Source organism: Delphinapterus leucas, chromosome 14 (assembly GCF_059928025.1).
Source record: "Delphinapterus leucas isolate spDelLeu-1000000601 "Yukka" chromosome 14, BTC_Dleu_Yukka2, whole genome shotgun sequence".
In the NCBI taxonomy this organism is placed as follows: Eukaryota; Metazoa; Chordata; class Mammalia; order Artiodactyla; family Monodontidae; genus Delphinapterus; species Delphinapterus leucas.
In genome coordinates this window covers 30,303,885-30,324,752 of record NC_143142.1, presented here as the reverse complement: position 1 = coordinate 30,324,752, position 20,868 = coordinate 30,303,885, and the positions used below count along the sequence as shown (strand labels likewise).

Sequence of the window (20,868 nt, the reverse complement as noted above, 5' to 3'; positions counted from 1 at the left end):
TTCTTCTTCAAGATTGTTTTGGCTACTCTGAGCCCCTTGCACTTCCATATGAATTTTAGCCCCATCTTGTCCATGTTTGAACGAACTCAGCTGGAATTTTGATGGCACTAAATGACTGTGGATCACTTTGGGGAGTGTTGCCATCTTGACAATATTAAGTCTTCTGACCCTGAGATATCTTTCCATTTATTTAGGTCTTCCTTAATTTCTTTCAACAATATTTTGCAGTTTTCAGAGTGTAAGTTTTGCACTCCTTTTGTTAAATTCATTCCCCAGTTTATTCTCTTTGGAGCTATTGTAAGTGAGCAGTTCCTGTTTCTCAGCTGATGGAGAAGTCCTTCCATGCTAAGAGCTTTGTCTGACACAGGTGTTTCAGTTACCTGGGAGTTTCAGACTTCTCTGGTTAAGTCTCAGCTATTTCATAATTAATGAACTGGAAATAAACTCCATAATAAAGATCTTCCCCTGCCCTGGTCTAACAGGTTCTAACTAAATTTATGTTCTCAAGGGACTTATTTTTTATTTTAGAAAATTCCCTTTGACTGATTGCTACCTCCTCATTCTGCCACTACTGGTGCTGCTCTGTGCTTGTTTGGTGCCAATCCTGGTACCTTTTTTGTGAAGCAGCCACTGAGAAGGCTCCAGAGGTTACCATGGCCAATGAAGAGCCCCAGGAGGGAGTCAAGACAGAGGACCACGATCACGTTAACACGGAAGTGGTGAGACAGGATGGTTCTGTGGTGCAGTTTGAGATTTGGAGGCGTAACCACGTTTGATGAAAGCCTATTGTGAATGACAGGGTTTGTCCATGAGGCAGATCAGATTCTGATTTGATGGGCAACCAATCAACGAAACAGACACACCTGCACAGTTGGAAATGAAGGATGAAGATACAGCTGATGTGTCCCAATAGCAGACAGGAGGTGTCTACTAAAGAGAGAACCTGCTGCTTTACTCCAGAAACAAGAAGTCATTCTGAGTTAGAAAACCACGATTTGGTTCCGCCGCATCGTGACTGCTGCAGTACAGTTTTCTCTAGTCTTTCATTTTCCCCTCCCCCACTCCTTTGTTGTACATTCAGTAATGGAGGTATGTGCACAAGCATATTGATTTTTTTTTAACTAAATGGCCAGTGGTACATTTTGATCAACATCACAAGGAGATGGGATGGGGGGAAATACTGCTTCTGTGAAAATAGTCCCTTTCTCCATTATTGGCATGCTCATTCAGCTCATCTCTTTATATGCCAGTAAGTTCTTTTGATTTCCCTGTTTAACGAAAAAAGAACAATGTAAAAATTATTGTATACTTTGTTTGATTGGAGAATTTTAATGTTTTTCATTTTCATTTCAAAACCAAGAACAATTTTATAACTTTTTTGTATGTAGCTGTTACAGGTAGGACAATCTGTCTTTAAGCAAGGATAAATGACTGTAAAAGAAATGAATCCTAGATCGTTTTCCCCTTCAGGTCAAGCATCTTGTTGTTTAAATAAACTTCGTGGGTTTCTTTTAAATGCTTTTTTACTTCTGCTTCTCAGCTCAAGTGTGTAATTAACAGGAAAATGGAAAGTTGCTCACTATGCTTTCTTCAGATCGCTGTTAAATGACCTTATTTTAGGGAAAACTAAGGCAGAAATCCTTCCCCAGATGCTCTTCTTGGGAAGAATTTTACTCCTCGGGCTATTTCTGAATGTGCTTTCAGCAAAAAGATTTTCAGTCACAGCACATGTGATTTTCAAGTTTCTTCTTTGCTGGGAATAATTAGAAAAATCACAAAATAGAGTTCAGAAATAGAAAAGAAAGATGATGTGAAGGAAGAGCAGTGGGAATTCTGCCAGAAGCCTTGGGAGGAACAAAGGGAGCTGGGAAAGGCCTCTTGCCTCCGCCAGCGCCTGCCTGGGGAGGATGCAGCCCTCAAGGGGCTCCGGTGCCCACTGGGTGCAGCACTGCAGTCATCCCAACCAGAGTGGGACCAAAGCGGGCTTCTCTCTAAGAAAAAATTTCAAACACACAAAATAAAAAGGAATTAAGTATTTGTCACAATGAACAAATACAGTGAAACCCCCTATGACCCCATCACCCCAGATTCAACAGTCATCAACTCATGGCCAAATTGGTGTCTTCTATAAACCGACTAATCCCCCACCCCAACCCCAGATTATTTGGAAGCAAATCCCAGACATTATATTATTACACCCATAAACCTTTTTTTTTAACACCTTTATTGGAGTATAATTGCTTTACAATGGTGTGTTAGTTTCTGCTTTGTAACAAAGTGAATCAGCTACACATATACATATATCCCCATATCTCCTCCCTCTTGCGTCTCCCTCCCACCCTCCCTGTCCCACCCCTCTAGGTGGTTACAAAGCACTGAGCTGATCTCAAACCTTTTTTTTTAATTGAGAAATTTCTTGATATTTGTTCATGAAGTAGTAAGCAGAATTAAAGAAATATACAGTCTAAAAGAGTCAAAATGATCCGAAAATTTTTGTGACAATTACACATCTATAGCCAAAATAAAAATGAAAAGTTTTTAATAAACCACTTTAAAATTTTTGCTCAGTAATTTATCTGAAATTGAACAGATATGAGGATAACTAGGATAATGCCACTTTGTGCTTCTCCAAAAAATTGTCATCCTTGTAAAACAGTGGTTTGGTTCTGCAAGATTCTGCAAATTTTCTTTGCCCAGTGTGAAGGGAAAGCCTGAAGATGAAAATAGCAGAGTTGACAACCAAAGAACTAGATTCTGCCGACCCTGGAGTGGGATGACCATCTGACTCAGACCCGTCCTGGTGAGGAGCAGAGGGAGGACCACAGATCCCGCTGGGAGGAAGTGAGTGAGTCAGCCCAGGTCAGGATGGTCAGGAGGTGAGATGCTCTGAGGAAAGCATGTGTCCAGCTCATGACACAGCTGACTGTTGAGAAGGCCAAAGGCTCCCACTGCCTTGCAGGTGGCTGGGCTGTATCCAGTGCAGTGAAAATTGTCCGTGTAAGTCTGAATAACTTCCTATAAAAGGCAAATGTATGGGGCACAACTGTGTGAGTTCCCTTACGTTCTGGCGTATAAAGTAAGCAATGCCTTGGAAACAATTCCTACTCTAAGCTGCTAACTGGCTCGCAAGCTAGATCAATGCACTGCTGGCTACTCATCTGAAAGCTATACTGGTGTCTTACCTCTAATTGCCATTTGGTTTGTTTTTTAAAAAAATAAATTTATTTATTTATTTATTTTTGGCTGCATTGGGTCTTTGTTGCTGCACGTGGGCTTTCTCTAGTTGCGGCGAGTGGGGGCTTCTCTTTGTTGCGGTGCGTGGGCTTCTCATTCAGTGGCTTCTCTTTGTTGTACAGCATGGGCTCTAGGTGCGTGGGCTTCAGTAGTTGTGGCATGCAGGCTCAGTAGTTGTGGCTTGCCGGCTCTAGAGCACAGGCTTAGTAGTTGTGGCACATGAGCTTAGTTGCTCCACAGCATGTGGGATCTTCCCAGACCAGGGCTCGAACCCCTGCATTGGCAGGTGGATTCTTAACCACTGCACCACCAGGAAAGTCCCGGTATTTGGTTTTAAATCCAGTTTCAGAAGAATGTTTTATAAAAGTTTAAGAAATTTACTAGTGGTATCAATTTGAAGTAATAACTTACAAAACTACAATAATTAAAACCGTGTGCTACACAGGAAAAACAGATCAATGGAACACACTAAGAAGTTTAGAAGTAGATCTGTATACATATAGGAATTCAGTATAAGGCTGGCATTTCAGTTCAAGGAGGAAAAATCATTTATTCAATAAGTGGTTTGGGGACAACTTATCTAGAAAAAAGAAATAAAGTTGAATCTGTATCCTATAAACTAGAATGAGTTCCAGATGGATCAAAAATGTATGTTGGATGTCAATTACATCTCAAAAAGCTGAAATAATACATTTGGGGGGAAAGTGGAATCATTCTGGTACCAGAGGAAATCATGGGCAATTTGTTTTTGTAATAATTTCCTTTAGAAAAGGGAAGAATCTTCTATATACAATACAAAATCCAGAAATACAAAATCCAAATCCAGAAATCTTCTATATACAATACAAAATCCAGAAATTATTACCTATTATCCTAGGTAATAAAGAAATGGGCTGGCCTGTCTCCAGTTCCTGGGTGGTAACATTTAAATACCTGGAATTTCCTGGGTCATAAGAATGTCTTTGTCATTCTTGGTGGGCCCTGAGAGTTTATACTAAGGAGATGACTCAGATGGTGGCCGGCCAGGACAGGAAGACCAGCAGGTGATTAGAGGGCTGGGGCTTTGAGTCACATGGTATCAGCCCAACCTCTGGGGAAGGGAGGGGGAGCTGGAGGTTGAGTTCAATCAAGTGGCCCATGATTCACTTACTCACACCTTCACAATGAAACCATGGAAACTCTGGACATCAAAGTTCAGGTGAGGACCCCTCGCTGCCAATCCTAAGCATGTTGTCATGCATCACTGTGCCAGGAGGGTGATGCGTCCCAACTCCACAGGGAGAGGACATCTGGGACCCTCCCAAACCTTGCCCTCAGTGTCTCTGCTTTTGATTTGTATCCTCTTTGCTATAATAAACTGAAATTTAAAAAAAAAATTGTATCACACTTTCCTGAGTTCTGTGAGACATTCTGGAGAATTATTGAAAGTGAGTGGGGAGTGGGGACCCCAAATTGTAGCCTGTTGGTCAGAAGCATGGATGCCTGGGGAGCCCCGAGCCCGTGGCTAGCATCTGAAGCCTGGAAGGGGATGGCGCCCTCACCTGCATGGTTTGGCCTGACTCTGTAGTTGAAGTCAGAAGTCATGGCACCATTAACAAGGAGACTAATAACTGCTTATGTTAAACGCCAGAATTTTCTACATGGGCTCCTCAGAAGAATGTAAAAAGACCGACACCAACTGGGAAAATGTTTGCCACTCATACCACAGAAAATGACCAAATTTTCTAACAAGTAAGGGATATCTACAAAAAAAAAAAAAAAACCATTAGAAAAAGAAGCTTAACCAAAACATGAAATACAAAAATCTTTTAAACTTATACAAAGATATAACACCACTCATAATAAGAGAAATGCAAAATGATACTTCCCAAGACATGATTTTTTTACCTACCAGGTTGGGAAAGATCAAAAGTTTGCATCACGAACAGCTTGTGGGAAAAGCTGGAGCTAAGTTCTCTCACTCTTTCTGGTGGAAGTGTCCATCTGTGAAACCTCCAGGAAGAGCAATTTGCCAATGACTACAAAAATTTTGCTGCACATGACCTTCAACCCAGTGATACTACTTCTGGAAATTGATCATATGGATAGACTTGTCCATGTGTAAAATTATTTATGTACAAGCTAATTTATTTATTTATGGCAGTGTTATTTCTAATAGCAAAATATTGGAAATTATATGTTCATCAGTAGGAGAGAGGTCAGATAAATTATGCAACATCCAGACAATAAAAAGAATCTGTGTATCCAGACAACAAAACGAAGTAAGAAGCCTTTATGCAGCAGTCCCCAACCTTTTTGGCACCAGGGACCGGTTTTGTGGAAGAAAATTTTTCCATGGACTGGGGTGGGGGGGTGATGGTTTCGGGATGATTCAAGCACATTACATTTACTGTTCACTTTAGTTCTATTATTATTACACTGTAATATATAATGAAATAATTATACAACTCACCATCATGCAGACAGGAGGCAGAGCTTAGGCAGTAATGCAAGCAATGGGGAGCGGCTGTAAATACAGATGCAGCTTCACTCGCTTGCCTGCCGCTCACGTCCTGCTGTGTGGCCCGGTTCCTAACAGGCCACGGATCGGTACCCCTTCCAGGGGTTGGGGACCCCTGCTTTATGTGCGTCTTTAAAATACAGTAAGTGAAAAGGGGGCGCAGCAAAGCAGGCAGTTTGTGAAGGGAGGGGGTACGTGAGTCTCCTCAGGCTTCCTTAACAAAGTCCCACAGGCTTGGGGCTTAAACAATGGACACATATTTCTCACTGTTCTAGAGGCTGGAGCACTGATATCCAGTGTTGGAGTTGGTTTCTTCTGAGCCTCTGTCCTTGGCTTGCAGTCCTCCCTCTGTATGCATCTGTGTCGTAATCTCCTCTTCCTATAAGGACACCAGTCATTCTGAATTAGGGCCCACCCATAAGACTTCACTTTACCTTAATCACCTCTTTAAAGTCCCTCTCTCCAAATACAGTCCCATTCTGAGGTGCTGGGGGTTAAGGTTTCAACATATGAATTGCGGGGTCAGGGGCAATTCAGTCCCTAAGAGGGTAGAAAAGGGGGATAGCTATAGATACAGATACATGTCTGTATATGAATAAAATATTTATGGAATATACACATGAAACCATGAACACTATTTGCCTCCAAGGATGGGACATGAGTGGCTGGAGGATGGGGAGGGAAGGGAGATGTCTCATTCCTTACCCTTTAGAACCTTCTGGATTTTCTATCATTACTTAGATTATGGATCAAAAGGGTATACAAATTTTTTAAACTTTAAATCAAGAAGTTGAGTTGGGGGACTTCCCTGGTGGCGCAGTAGATAGGACTCCAAGCTCCCAATGCAGGAAGCCCGGGTTCGATCCCTGGTCAGGGAACTAGATCCCACATGCATGCCCCAACTAAGAGTTTGCACGCCACAACTAAGGAGCTGGCAAGCTGCAACTAAGGAGCCCACACTCCACAACTAAGGAGCCTGAGAGCCGCAACTAAGGAGCCCACCTGCCGCAACTAAGATCCCATGCAACCAATTAAATAAATAAATATTTTTAAAAAAAGAAGTTGAGTTGGCATGTAGGACTTCAGACTGCATCTGGCATTTAATGGGAAGACTGTTTCTCTGTTGATGAAAGAACTAGTCCTTACATTCCTCAAGGCTGATAATTGTCTGCCTGGCACTTACGTAGTCACATTAAAGCTACTGGAAGCGAATGTTGCCACATGATTAATGCTTCCTATTTTCAAAATAAGCATTTGGACATTTATTATTCTCAGAGTCCAATTTTCTGTGACAACAGCATTTTTCTGTCACTAGCTTTATCGCGTAGGATAACGTGTTTGTAGCTGACAACTATTTTACAAATAGTAAAGTATGGTGCGTAATGATGGATGTTCACTCAGACTAAGATATGTGTAGTTGAACCACATTTTCATAAGTCAGCTATAGCGACATAATACATCCTGTATTGCCATAAGATGGGGAAATAAAGCTGAGATTTAAAAAATCTCAGTGATAAGAATACATTTCCCAGTTTCTCTTGAAACGATGTAGAGTATAGACAACAGGACTGGTAAATTCACCCCAGGATATTTTGAGGAACAATAATAGCAACTAGTAAAGGGTGCAATCGTTCGGTGCTAGATGTTTGCGAAGTGCTTTTACACAGAGCTCATTTATTTCTTGTAACTACTCTTCAAAGCATACATTTTGATTCATATTTTACAGATGAAAAATGTGAGTCAGTGTAGCTGGAGAATGGCCAGCATCAATTCTGAGTCATCTTGTAATTCAAAGGCTGTTTGTTTGGTATGTGTACCTAGAAATATTGCCGATTTGCATAAATTGGTCCAACTTCCATTCGGCCAATGGGTCTGCCCAAATACCAAGAAAATGTGATCCAGGGACCAAAACATGAAGTTAAACAACACACAAGAGAAGGGAAAATCTCCAACAGTACACGAGCACTCATTTATTGAGTGATAATTGTGGTATGCAGAGCATTTTCACATAGCTTGTCTCATTTAATCATTACCAAGGGAAATATGCAGGCCAGTTCTTATCACAAACCCTCAAAGAAGCATTATATTAATAATATAATGTCTTTAATAATATGAAGCCTGTTTTACATTCTGTTTATGCTACTGAATGCTTCAATATATATCCAGAGATGCACCTAAAACCCTACGAAGTATGAAACCTAGGTATGTGATAGAACTCCAATGACAGAGTAGTAACTGAACATGAAAAGGTTCTTGTTTCCCCAAGAATTAAATATTCAGTGATCAGCACTGTAGTGTTGGAAGACAGTCACAGCCTCTCTCCAATGTCCTGAGCCCCTCACAGGGTCCCAGCCCACCATCCACTCAGCATGACATAACGGACTCCTAAGCTTTGGTTACCAGTTAAAGATCTGATTGTAATTGTAACTACAGGGATTCACTTGAGTTGCCTATGGACTAACCAGAGATAGGAAGCATGTTCAGGAAATAATATAAAGTAACCAAAGCAGCTCTGCTTCCAGGCTTAGCCTAGACGCAAGTTCTGAAATAGTGGTTTCTATCGTTTGTTCTCTGTGGAATCCTGGCTCGCCTCCAAATTTCAGAGAGCCAGCAAAAGGGACCTTAGCACATCTCTCTGGATTCTCTTATTTTTTCATACTAGAAAGTCATGATCAAAACCCAGACAACACGTCACTTTTCAGAATACCAGGAAAATAGAGTTTTAAAATATTGTGTGTTCACTATGCCTCATTTTGCCTGTCAAAGACAAATACAGCATCGTGGTAACTTATTTTGGAAATGACACTGATGAACTTACTTGTTGACAAAAGTATCTGAAGAACTTAATAACATTTATTTATTCAAATATTCTCTCTATATTGACAACCTGTGCAAATCACTACATGATAAGGTAGTAAGATAATAGGGAAAGCTCTGTCTCCAGAGTCAGAGGGACTTAGGTTTGAATCCTGACTCTGCCAATACTACCTGTGTGATCTTGAGCAAATTATATCACCTCCCTGGGCCTCAGTTTCCTCATCAGTAAAATGGTCACATGATGTCACCAACTCCAAAATGGTTGCTGAAATACTCAATAAAATCATTCATATAAAGCTCTGGCCAAACAGTCGCCCCCCTTTCCGTGTGTGTGTGTGTGTGTGTGTGTGTGTGTATGTGTGTGTGTGGTCAACCTCAAAGAGGCAATAGATATTTCATGATGTATGTGAGTCAAATCTTTATGCTGTACACCTTAACCTTATACAGTGCTGTATGTCCATTATATCTCAATAGAACTGGAAGGAAAAAAAAAAAGAGGCAATGGAATGGACCAAGAATATTTTGACACATTTGATACTTACCTTTACAGTTCACTTAGTTTCGATGAGCCTGAGTTTCCACATCTCTGAAAGTTTTCCTGCCTTCCTTACAAAGTTGCTGTGAGTTCTAAATGGGATAACACATTTATCCCATGTGAGTATTCCCTGGAAACCATACTGTTACAACCCATTCCTCATTTTCTGTGCATTTCCACAGTCACAGACAGAATCGCTGTCTCCAAAGATGATCCCCAGTGACCCACATTCCCAGCATTCCTGCCTTGGAGACTCCCCTTTCACACTGGATCTGGGCCGGCCTGCGACTCGCATCAACCGGGAGAATGTGGGAGGAATGACTGGGCCAACTCCAGCCTCCAAGAGGCTGCGAGCACCTGCCTCTCAGCTTAGCTCAAGTGCCTGTAGGGCCCTTGAACTGCCTTGAGAGGTCTGGCTACCTTGCTGGGGAGAGCACAGGAGACAGTACATGGACTTACCATGTGGAAGGAGAAGCCCCATCACCGTACAAAGAGAGGGGGAGGGGGACCGGCCGCCCCACATCCCGGCTGAGCCCCAACTTCCATTCATCCCGTCCAAGGCTTCATGGGCGGGAACCACCCTCAAGGGCGTGAGCCATCCCTCCAGGCCAACCAAGCACCTGGGTGACTGCAACCCAGCTGACATCACAGGGGCAGAAGAACCACCCTGATGAGTCCGCGTCATGGGAGGTAATAAAGTGTTGTTTGACGCCACTGAGTGGTGGCGTGGTTTGTAACCCAGCAGAGACAACTGGGACACAGACCCAGACCAGTTCCATCAGAAATGGCACGTCTGCCTTACTTTCCACTAACTTCACAAACGCAGCTTGTTACAACTGAAGGAATCATCTTCCCCAAAACTGCATGCCCCCAACCCCATGCCCCTCCTAGTGAGCTCTGCACTACCATCCACAGGATTGGGGAGGAGGAAGCGCATTAGGTTCTCAGCTGTGACACCAATGTCATTCCCTCCCCAGGACTCGGACCTGGCTTGGCGAAGGTGCCGGAAGGATCAATGAGCCTAGACGGTTCTGAGTTCTCACATTTCTACTCCCCATGCTGCCTCTCCCAACACAATCTCACTCCTGATCGATTAGTTTAAATCTTTATCTTTAAGCTGGGAGTCCCCTTTTCCCAGGGGACCCCTGCTCCCCCGCCCCCAGCCTGGTCATTAAGGCCCCTCCCACACATCCCCCAACAGCTGTGCATGGACGTGGGTGACAGCAGCAGGGACAGCACATGAGGACAGGATGCACATCGGGCCTCCGTTGCGTGTCAGGGGGACAGTTTCTTTGACCATCTGCTAACGTCTCCTCCCTCGTCACTGAGAGGCTTGTTCCCCTGGAGCCTTCCCGCCCTTGACATGCAGCCATGAGGGTTTTCATCCAACTAAGACAAATGCGCAGGAGCTGCTGGAACAGAGTCCTTCATCCGCTTTAAGCCACAAGGTGAATTTCTGGAGTCCATGGTGGGAGAACTCTCTCTTACAGAGAGAAAAAGTGTTTTCTAAATTCCAAAAACTCCCCTAACAGATCCATAGCCAGGCTTGGCCAACTTGAACTAGAAAGTTTGGGGTCCAGATAGTCCTAGGTGACCTCTGGAAGAGACTTGCAGGGGGCTGTGACTTGGGGACCACTGGCCCGCTATGGGGCTCTGAGGTGAGGCTGGGCTGACCCGGAGCAGGACAGCTGGACGGTCACCCCCAGCGTCAGAGCAGGTCAGGGCTGAGACCAGGAAGGCGTGTTGCACCAGCCAGGGCTGGGGAGGGGGTGGAAATGTCCGCTGGAGGGAAGGAGACATAGGATCGTGGGAAGGGGGTGGGTTCTAGAGACCCTAGACTCTGATCATGCTGAGAAACCAGACCTCAACTCACATCAGCTGCAGCACCAGCGCCTGCACAGCTACCAAAGAATCAGGCGGGACCACTCATACCTGAGCAGAGATCCCCAGGCCATCACCCAAATGCCAGGGCCAAGGGGTCCCTCCTCAGCCAGCAGGAGCCTGTGCAGAACATGCCAGGAGGAAACTCGAGCTCTTCCCCGGACACAGATGCATCTTAGGAAGGAGGAGAAGGAAGAAGAAAGAGCCCAGGCGGGGAGCTGAACTTCAAATCACTGTTTTCAACTGAAACGGGCTGGGAGAGGTGGAGATACAGGTAAGAAACAGCTGTAAGTTCGTGCTACAATCCGCAGCGGCATCCAGCATAGATGCGCTTGGTCACAGAAGGCAGAGGAGCCTTGTAAGTTTCCACTGTGATGCACACTGGGGCAGCCTTGCTCAGGGTTAACCTCTTAGCTTCCCCACCTGTGCCGTGAGGATAACGCATGTGCGTCAGAGCCGTGTGGAGAGGACCTAACCACACAAGACCTTGTAGGGATGGTGCGGGACCCGGAGTTGGCCCGGGGCTTGTGGCAGGTGTTCCTTCCGTCTGGACCTCACCATGAAGTCTCCACAGATGGCTCTCTTCCCTGAGTTGTTGCCTAGACATCCAGCTCATAGACCACAGGCAACTCAAGGACAGGGACAAAGTCTTACTCGGTTCTGTGTCTTGGGCACTGAGCCTAGTGCTGGACACATATTTGTTGAATGGATTCATCCTGAAAGATAAAGATAAGCAGGTGTGCAGCCCAGGCTTCCAGAAGCACCGGCGGGCAGTTTGGAGAACGAGGCTCCAGGGACTCACATTGGCTCCCTGCCTCCATGGACCAGCCTCCCTCCCCAGTGGGTGAGGCTGGATGGGCCCCGTGGTGCCAGGAAGTGCCAGCAGGAACTGGGGGTGGTGGTGCTGAAGCTGTGGGTCATGCCGGTCAAGAAACCACGGCTCACAAAGAAGTCAGAAGTTAACGGCATGAGGACGCTGGACGTCTGCTACTGGGATCCGAGCGGCAGCCGGGCAGGCAGAGCACACCCTTTACTTACCTGAGGGGAGGCTGAAAGTCTGTGAAATGAGCGAGTAAAGAGCTGGGAAGAAGGGGCAATGGGGATTTGTTGACTAACAAGAATAACCAGGGGACTGCACATTTACTCCGAGCTGACAGGACGCCCAGACTCTCTGTGTTATCAAATCTTCACAACACCCTCCAAAGATGGTACTCAGTCCCCATTTACAATTGAGAAAACGTAAGTCACAGAGTTCAAGTAATTTTCCCAGGAACAAAGAGCCAGCGACAGGTGGCTGGAGAGCTGGGCCCAGGCTGTCAGAGCCTACAAGGCAGGTCAGCAGGTCAGCAGGTCAGCAGGTGGGTGTGTCCACAGACTCGGAGCCAGCACTCATCCTCACAAAAACTGGGCTTCCTGCAGCCTTGGAAGCCTCCCCAGTTGGGACGTGATCTTGAGCCCCATCATTCTGACTAGACCAGGAATGGACACACCTTCTCTCTTGATGGCACCCCTCCTCCACTGTCCCTGTGCAAACATCTCTAATGAAAGCGGACAGCAGAGGGATGGGAGGGGCTACCCAGACCCCAACTCAACTCCAACGCCAGGCAGCAGCCCTTGGACCTGAGTTTGCATTTCTGCCAAATGCGACTGGTTGACCCCTAATTGCTTGCAGCTCTGAGAGTTCACGGTTCAGGAATTGCTACACAAACGATTCCCTCTCACAGGACCGTTCCAACCTATGTGGAGGTTATTAACCCCAACTAGGCCCTGTTTAAAAACGTCACACCAGAGATGTGCCCTTAGAAATAAGCATGTGTGATGAACTGCAGAGTCTGGCTCCCAAATACGGAAATATGAAGATAAACCCGGACGCATCAAGTGCAGGAACCTCACCATTGGCTATGAACATCACAAAGGCTTGTCAAGGAAGACACCAACCATCTAACTGGCAGACCTGAGGCTGCAGCTCATACCCAGCAGGGCAGGTGTGTTCCCTCCACCCCGAAATCTCAGGAATCTCTTCACTCAGCAGCCCAGACAAATGGTCTCAACGCTCCGCAGTCCAGAACATTCCAGGCCACAGGGTAGCGCAGTAGAGGGAAGATTTACTCAGGGAATAAAACATCCAAAACCTACTGACCTTATGCCACAGGCAAACCATGCCCTTTCCCGAGCACAACACTCATTTCTTCCGAAGCGCGTCCGTGTACCATCCCCGTAATTCCTGGTGGGTAATGGAGGACATGCTACCGGGTCTCAGTGTGCAGCCCTGGGGGCGCCTGGAGCGACGGTCCTTTGACAGCAGCATACAATACTGCGAATCAGATCAACGCTCTTCACATCCACCTCCGAAACAAACAGACCCCAAGGAAAATAAGTAGCCCGATTTCTACTTTACAATCTTTCCATATCTTTAGCAAATCTGGCCAAATTCTTAGGTTTTTAGCAGAGCAACAAGAATTTTTGACACTTCCCAGGTTCTAAGGAACCCGTGGAAATTACTCAAAAACCAGAAATAGAAGGTAAGTGTGGAGGATGTCTTGGTAAAAACTGAGGGCGTGGGCTCCGCTTTTCCTCCATCAAGTCAAGGACCTGCTTCTGCCGGGGCCTCACGCATCATCACCAGGCACTACGGGCCGCCGCGAGAACTGGGCCCCTCGACAGCACCCGTCTGTGATCTGGGCGGATGTGCCAGCTGCTCTCCTGTCCCTCTTGCTGAGCACAGGGAACAGCCAGCCCCCAGACCCCTTTCCTTCCAATCCACGTCCTCCTCCTCCTGACACCCCAACACACACACACACACACACACACACACACACACACACACACACACAACATACAAACTCTGGATGACAAATGAGCAGTCAATTTAATCTCTGCTCTCAACAAGATCGCACAACAGATGGAAGGTCAGGGGTAGTGCTGAGTGCCTGGGAGGGGAGGGGCGGGCTGTTTGGGGGGTTGTCACCATAGCAACAGGAAGAGCGCTGCTGAGGTTTCCATTCTTGTGCTGCCACTAATTACTACGAATGTGGCATTGGGCCTTGTGATCAGCCGTCCCCAGAGCAGCCTGTTACCGGCAGATGCTGGTTTTCTTCTCTAAGAAAGCCAAAGACTGAAGTTGTGTTTGGTTGTTTTCCATTTTAAAAACCCTGACAGGTTTAAGAACGCTTTGTTTTACACTGTATTGTAAGAGCTCAGATGCCTCAAGATTCTCTCCAAACAAACACTGTTCTGTGGAAATAAAAGGCAGGCCCCATAGCATTAACAAACTTAGTGTTTAAACGCATTCGGGGCAGGGTGGGGAGGCCACTTGTGTGCTCACACCAGGAGAGACTTAGCAAGTGCCTCTACCCACCCCGCTGACAACTAGATCCATGTGAAATTCTTTTTGGAAGTCAAGCTTTCCCTGTTTATATATTAAACCTTTTACTAAGATTCATCCCAGAAAAGCTTAGGGTTAACATGTAGCGACCCTTAAAACCGACACAGAATTGGGTGGGTTTGGTGTGGCTCTGGGGACAAAAGTGAGACCAAGTTTCATTGAGAATGACAACAATTCAATCTATTTCTTCAAACCTATGTTAAGTCTGTTCCATAAAAGTTTGAGACAGCTTTACCAAAAAATACATATGATATTTAAAGACAAATAAATTTTTCAGGGAGCTGATGTCAGAAAAAAAATAGGTAGGAAAATAAATGAGAATAACACAGAGATATATAGCTCTGCACACTTGGCGGAGGGAAAAAATGCCATATTGCGAGATATTTATTTCTTCCAGAAGCTAAAACAAACCAGATATTCACAAGAAGCACAACTTTTCTGATGCTGGGACCTGAGGGGAGTGGTTCCATTTCTCCCCATGAAAAGGTTGTTCAAGAAAAAATCATTCATGGTACTTGTTAAAGAACAGTCAGACAGTCTTCATTCAGGGAACTGTCATGATGGGTGAAGGACAACCGCAGTGAGGTTTTATGGGGGAGAGAGGTTGGGCTCAACTCCAAATACAAGGGTAAGGGGAATTTATAGCCAAGGAGGAGGATGGTGGGGACAGGGTCCCTGGGCAGCCCACAGTTTCTTAGAAAGTACCTCATAGCCAGCTCTTACCTGAGGAAGCAAAACACGATGATTCGAGTCACAGCCCTCAGAGGGTTGAGAGCCTTCTGACAGGAATTGCTGTCTACAGTGGGGTCCAGCTTGTCCTGCAAGTCAGCCGTTCTAATGGGGGAGGGGCAGAGAATCTGTAACACCAAGTCGGAACCAAGGGGGTGTCGCATTTTAAAAGCCTATTCATTATTATACTACAGTGTTCTAAAGTCAGAAAAAAAATATTTTCAAGATAGAAATAAAATAAATTAGTCAACAACAAGCTTCTAGACTCTAGAGATACATGGAGTCAGTAATTCTCAATCGGGGGTATAATCTAATCTTCAGAAAATGTGAAATTTTTTTTTTTGTGGCAGGGGGCTGCATTTGGTCTTTGCTGCTGCATGTGGGCTTTCTCTAGTTGCAGTGAGCGGGCTTCTCATTGCGGTGGCTTCTCTTGTTGCGGAGCACGGGCTCTAGGCACAAGGGCTTCAGTAGCTGTGGCTCGCAGGCTCTAGAGCGCAGGCTCAGTAGTTGTGGCGCACAGGCTTAGTCGCTCTGCAGCATGTGGGGTCTCCCCGGACCAGGGCTCAAACCCATGTCCCCTGCATTGGCAGGCAGATTCTTAACCACTGAGCCACCAGGGAAGTCCCAGAAAATGTGAAATTTCTTTTAATCAAAAGGATGAGGAATTGAAAGCAATGAGGTAAACTGTTGGTCAGGTGGTTTAGTAGAGAAAACTCAAAGCATCAGAGAGAAGCCACACTTTTGAATACCAGAAGGTGCTCTGGAGACTGCGCCGTTATATCAAGCAGTGGCACTCATTCTAGAATTTATATGGAATCTCAGGGGACCTCAAATAGGCAAGACAGGCTTGAAAACGACGATGAACGTTGGAGGACTCACACTCCTGATTTCAAACCTTACTACAAAGCTGCAGTAATCAGTGTGATGCTGGCAGGAGGACAGACACACCAGACCAATGGAGCAGAACAGAGAATCCAGAAAAAAACGCACGTGTGGTCAAGTGATCTTTGACAAGGACGCCATCACAACTCATTCCTGTCTCCTAGAGTTCTCACGAGGTTCTCACCACATAAAAGGGTGTCCACAGTGAGCTCACAGCCCTCAACAGATAGGAGCTACACTCATGGCTGTGATGACCCTGTCTCCGTTCTGCTAGTAGATGGAATCCTCCCAGGAGGGAAGAAACAAACCTCGGCATCTCTGCCTCTCCCCTCATGCAGGACACACAGCTCTAGCCATGCCAGGTGGCCAGTGAATGAATGAATGATCAAGTGGGTGAATGAATGAATGAATGTCCAGGAGGCCCTCCTAGGGGAGGAGCAGTCCAGGTAAACTACCCCCCGTGCAACCGCGGGTGCTCAGCCTCTTTAAATCCGAGTAGGCAGCTGGCGGTCTGCCCAGCCGGTTCCTGGGGACCTCAGGGCACTGACACCTCCCAAGCTACCCTTAAACCAAAGGCCTTCTGCAAAAAGAAAAGAAAGAGGAATCCCTTGGCTTCCGTTTTGCATTTCAGTGACGTTTGTTTTTCCCAAAGCTCTCACGACCTTTGGTAACATCTGAAACGTGATATTCCCTGCAGATTTGCTCATCCCTGCTCCAATGAGGAAAATATCGAGAGAAAAATGTTACTTCTATGTCAACGGGGCTTTCAGTCAGTTTACTGGTGATAAGACGTGGGTTCTCAGTTATTAACTATAAACCAGTGGTTCAGAACTGGGGGTGGGGAGGGGGTGATTTTCCCCGCCAGGGAACATTTAACAATGTCAGGAGACATTTTTAGTTGTCACAAGTGGGGGAGGGGAATGCTATGAGCATCTAGTGGGTGGAGGCCAGGGCTGCTGCTAAATAAACCTCCTACACTGGGGACAGTCCCTCGGCAAAGAAAGATACAGCTCAAAATGTCACCAGTGCAGAGGCTGAGAAACCAACCCTACCACAAACTAAAACAAGAGAAGAAAGGTATCACTGTTAAGAGAGAATGTTCAAAAAACAGATAAAATCATTACTCTCATACAGATAAAAAAAAGGAACCCATGATAAAGATTTTATCTAACTCATGAGAGAAGCAAATGTTATAGCGAGTTCAAAAATAAAAAAAACCTGAAGAACAAATTTATAGATCAGGTGTATTGAATATGCAAATTGAGGCAAAACTGGGCTTCCACAGAGGGGGAGGGAAGCAGGCTGAACCTCTACAAGACAGGATGGAATCCATCAGCCCCCAAGAGGGCACAAAACTGTGAAATAGCTGGATTTTTTTTTTTTTTTTGGCCATGCCTCAGGGCATGCAAGATCTCAGTTGCCCGACCAGGGGTCGAACTCACGCCCCCTGCAGTGGAAGCGTGGAGTCTTAACCACTGAACTACCAGGAAAGTCTCTGAAATAGCTCTCAAAGGACCCAGACTACTTGGAAGGGTGTGCTGTAGACAGTGTGAAGGCAAAACACCAATGCTTCTCAGGATTAAATGTTTGCTATGTCAAGGTCAGTTTTAGAGTCTTTTGGGGATTACAAACTAATTGGCAGAAAAGTTTCAACATGAGAGCACTGAGGTCTGTTCCTCAGACCCACAAGCCCAGAGCTGGGCCTAGATTTCTAAGAGCCTGAAGTCCGCGGGCTCACTGAGGTCTCACCTGCTGACAGGCTGCTGGGATTCAGTCCTGGCATCCCTCCTCCTCACACCTCCGCCCCATCCTCAGGAGCCCGGCCTCACCTGGTTGTTTGAGTGGAGTTTCTCGAACTTGAACGTGCATATGAATCACCTGGGTTGCTGTGAAAATGCAAGTTCTGGTTGGGTAGGTCTGAGCTGGAGTTTGATACCAGGTGTTTCTAGTGAGATTAGACTGGCCAGTGCTGTTCACTTAGGGGCACACTCTGAGGAGCAAGGGTCAGAGAGAAGAAATGTCTTTATTACCAGTTGAGAAAACCAAAGACACAGACTCCCGGAATAGGTGTGGTGACAGATCTCACCCGTGTCCTGAGCTGAGGAATAAGCCTTTGAAATTCTGCAAACCCCTAAAGCAGCAGGATTTGCAAGATCCAGGACCAGACCAGGTTCTGGGCCTCGCTCTGGCGTGGAAGAACCCAGGAAGGGGGCAGGGGGTGAGGGGTTCACCGCTAGAGGAAAGACTAGAGGGGAAGGACTTCAGGAGGGATGGAGGGAGAGGAAGTGCCCGCCTGGGAAGCCGTGCTCCTCTGGAGTCAGCCTGGGAGCAGACAGCCACCCACTGACCTGATCTCCTCCAGACCAGTCCTATGGACCCCCCTGGGAGTAGCGTACCCTGAAGGTAGGCAGCGCAGTTCAGATGCGCTGGCGGGACTCTCACTCTGGGCCATTCAGAAGCATCGTTTGGGGCCTGTTGGCGGCCAGAGTTCCACCTACCGACAAGTTCTCAGCCAGAGAAACGGAGGATGACTCAGCTTCTGCCTTCCTCCCTGCAGCTCTCCTCCACCCAGAAGTGGCCTCTAGGGGGCGATCGGGAGGCTGCCTCCAACCCTGATGGCAGGGGGCTGGGGCGGCCGAGGAGCTCTTAGGTGGATGGGTGCAACTGGATTCTATCGGGGACACCTGAAGCCAGAGCTGCGAGCCCGACCAGGATGATGGAAAATTAAAGGAGGAGGCTCTCATGCCTCCGTAAGGGTACCCAAAGCTAAGCCTATAAATGCTTCCCGGTTACAAAATCAAAACCTGAGGACCACCAGCCACAAACAGCCAGGCTGTGAGCTGCAGCCCATCTGTAACTTCCTAGCTTTGCCTCCGCACTTTCTCTATCAGTCTCTCCCAGCTCCTGTCCGCGGGTAGATAACCATCTCCAGTTTTGCGCTACCCTAATATATTTTTGCTCAAATAAACTCTTAACATTTTCAGTATGCCTCATTTTATCTTTTAACAACGCAAACCAGAGAATCCGTGCTTCTTGTATTTTATTTTGGAGAAGCAGTACTCAGCCTTTACTCCAAACTGTTTTTCTTCTCCCCCTCCTCCTCCTTCTCCTCCTTCCTCCCCTTCCCCTTCCCTTTCTCCTTCCTCCCCTTCTCCTTCCCCTTCCCCTTCCCCTTCTCCTTCTCTTTTTTTTTTTAGGGAATGCGGCTTTATTATTTTCAGGCACAAACAATGACTTGGGCTGGGCTAACCAAATACTGCATGATTGAGGGGCGCCGCTTTAATGTACAGATAAAAGGATGGACAGTTGGCACAGCTGCTCATGCCTGAAAGATGCTTCCGTGATGCTTGAAAATAACTTGTCTTAGGAGGCATCTTGTTCCCCAGTCATTCCACTACTTAACGTGTCCCCCACAGAGAGCTCAAATATAAACTTAACCTCAGTCCCCCTAGGTCACAACATGCATCAAATTAGTCAATATGAATTGAGGACTTTTACCATGTTTCTATATGTGTTGATTTGCCACAGAGACCAGCCTGAGGATTTTCAGCAAGCGCACTAAATCCAAATCAGCAAGTTATCTGTTCACAGTGTGAATATAGACACCAAAAAACTGAGTTTCTGTCATTTCAATTAACGACCTGTTGGGTTTAAATATGCAAAAACATATTTTTATTTGCATACATTCATGACGGGTAGAAGTACCTGGATTCTTTTTTTTTTTTTTTTTTTTGCGGTATGCGGGCCTCTCACTGTTGTGGCCTCTCCCGTTGTGGAGCACAGGCTCCGGACACGCAGGCTCAGTGGCCATGGCTCACGGGCCCAGCCGCTCTGTGGCATGTGGGATCTTCCCAGACCGGGGCACGAACCCGTGTCCCCTGCATTGGCAGGCGGACTCTCAACCACTGTGCCACCAGGGAAGCCCAGAAGTAGCTGGGCTCTTTAAGCTGCAACGAGTAAGAGGGTTTACAGTGGTCGGGATGTAACTTTAAGCAATTGAACTGTTCTGAGAAGGGCTGGAAAGACTGAAAACACGTTGAATCTCAACGGAAAAACACCGTTTTTTACTGAGCCTGATCAGTCAGCCTGATGAGGCTGATGGCAGTGATGCAAAGACTATCCTGTAGCCCATTTGGAAATTTCTTCCAGAAAAAATCCACTTTCCTACAACAGCCAGGGGCCTGTGAGGCCATTATCAGAATAACGCTATGTGTAACAGAATAACGCCCCACCATCTAGGGGCCTGTGAGGCCATTATCATACAAAGCAGGACTTGGTTCTTTTGATAATACTTTTATTTAAGATATTTATTTTTAAATTCTATAGTAATTTTATATTTATGTATTTAATTTTAGTATTTAATTTATTATATACATATATAATAAATTAAATTATATTTTAAAATAAAATTTTAAAGGATATTGATTTGAAAATGAGAATGTTTATCATTTTGGAGGCGTTTTTCTCTCCGCTAGGCCTTGGTACAAGCCAGACTAGGCTGACATCAGCAGTGGTCAGAGCGTGTCCCAGGCGCACCCTTGAAGAGGACTCAGTGGGTCCTCGAGAGTCTCTTCCCCCGACACCTTCACCCTCCCCAATGAACTCACCCACACAGACACTTCAGTGATGCAGTTCCCACGGGGCACCTGCCCCACGGGGTCTGATGGTAATCACAGAGACTAAGATTTTCCATGCACTCACCTTTCAGTCAGCCCACTTCTAGACAAGAGCTTCCTTGGGAAAGTCCCTGACTAAAGATGATCCTTTTCTAGGTCCACAAATTATAGGTCTCTATCCCCATGTCTGACATCGTCACCTTCCTAAGAGGCATGTATGCCCAGCGCTGCCCTCTGCACCCTGCAACTCAGGCCTGCGATACTTGAAGGGAAATGGTGCGTTTGAATG

The 20,868-nt window shown here is 46.1% G+C and overlaps 1 pseudogene; it reads left to right on the top strand.

Moving 5' to 3' along the window:
- Positions 1-653: 653 nt before the first annotated feature.
- LOC111163036 (small ubiquitin-related modifier 2 pseudogene) lies at positions 654-934 on the top strand (annotated as a pseudogene).
- The last annotated feature ends 19,934 nt before the right edge of the window (positions 935-20,868 follow it).